This window comes from Misgurnus anguillicaudatus, chromosome 12 (genome assembly GCF_027580225.2).
Source record: "Misgurnus anguillicaudatus chromosome 12, ASM2758022v2, whole genome shotgun sequence".
In the NCBI taxonomy this organism is placed as follows: Eukaryota; Metazoa; Chordata; class Actinopteri; order Cypriniformes; family Cobitidae; genus Misgurnus; species Misgurnus anguillicaudatus.
Window position 1 is genome coordinate 60205 of NC_073348.2, and position 1454 is coordinate 61658.

The following is a 1454-nucleotide window of genomic DNA, read 5'->3' on the forward strand; positions in this document are numbered from 1 at the left end:
CCTGACGTGGAGGTACTTTTCCAAGTCAAAGACATGTTTTATAAATCTGAGCGTTGGAATATGCACGATCTAAGATCAAATCTGTGCATAAAATGCTTTATAAATGAGGCACCAGGGCTTACCAAAGAACCCACCTGCAAGTCCTCCGCCGAGTAAACGAGCCCTAAACTTTAGCAATTTTTAACTCAAAAATCCTTCTCATATGTGTTGTTAAACAGTTGTATTGCATGTTATTTATCATGCCAAACGTACCAGTTATAAGTGACACAATGTTATTGCTTTACCTGGATCAGAAATGCATCCATTTATGCAGTGATATTGCATGTTATTTCCCATGCAATTAAAAATATAAAAAAACAACCAAACACATGATTAAAACACATTTTAAACTTTATTAAAACACAAGATACAGTTTTAAATAGATAAACAATGACATAGATAAATAAAAACAATTAAATAGCCTCCAGTGTGGAGGACTGTTGCCCTGAAACAAAAGAAACATTAAATTGTTAGGTTCTGAAATTCTTTTCATTAACAGTAACACAATTCAAGGCACAGCATCAATTTGAAACATACCCAGGCCCATCTAACCACACTGGAGAGGATCCACGGAGACCTCTTCAGGGCGATAACTTGAGAAAAGGCCAGTTCTCGGAAGGCCCTCTGACTGCATGCCAGGAATGTCTGAAATGACACAAGGGTGAACAAATGTATAAGTTTCTGTTTTAAGAACAATGACAGAAATGAGCAAAGGGCAAACTGGTGACATCAGACTCACCCATGGGCATAAGAAATTCCTTCAGCTCCACCGCAATCTCCTCCATGATTGCACTTGTGTGGCTCATGGTGGGTGTCTGAATGAGAAAAGTATATTTCAGAGGTTAAAGTCACATTGTTTAATGCAATAGGTAGGCCTTGCTATCCAAACATGAGTCACAGGCTGTAAACTTACATTATAAATTAAATTAGTTAAGCTAAACACATGCATAATGCAACGAGCACCAAGATTTTACAGTATCTGGATGAGGAAAGCATAGGTCAGAGGTTAAAGTCACAATGTTTAAATGCAATGGGTAGGCCTTGCTATCCAAACATGAGTCACAAGCTGTAAACTTTAATATTACATGGCATTAGTAAACCTAAAAAATTTCAGAATACAACAAGCACCAAGATATTACAGTATCTGGAGGAGAAAAGCATAGGTCAGAGGTTAAAGTCACAATGTTTAAATGCAATGGGTAGGCCTTGATATCCAAACATGAGTCACAGGCTGTAAACTTTAATGTTACATGACATTAGTAAAGCTAGACATATGCATAATGCAACAAGCACCCAGAAATTACAGTATCTGGATGAGAGAAGCAAAGGTCAAAGGTGAAAGTCACAATTTTAAATGCAATAGGTAGGCCTTGCTATCCAAACATGAGTCACAGGCTAAAACATTTTGATGTTAC

General features: G+C 37.3%; 1 long non-coding RNA gene across 1 annotated transcript; it reads right to left on the minus strand.

Annotated features, from left to right (window-relative positions):
• Positions 1 to 372: 372 nt before the first annotated feature.
• LOC129435046 (uncharacterized) lies at positions 373 to 1134 on the minus strand. The gene is made up of 3 exons (XR_008641078.2): positions 779 to 1134; positions 577 to 684; positions 373 to 484 (listed from the first exon to the last, which is right to left on the minus strand). It is a non-coding gene; the product is annotated as an uncharacterized lncRNA (long non-coding RNA).
• Between the last annotated feature and the right edge of the window lie 320 nt (positions 1135 to 1454).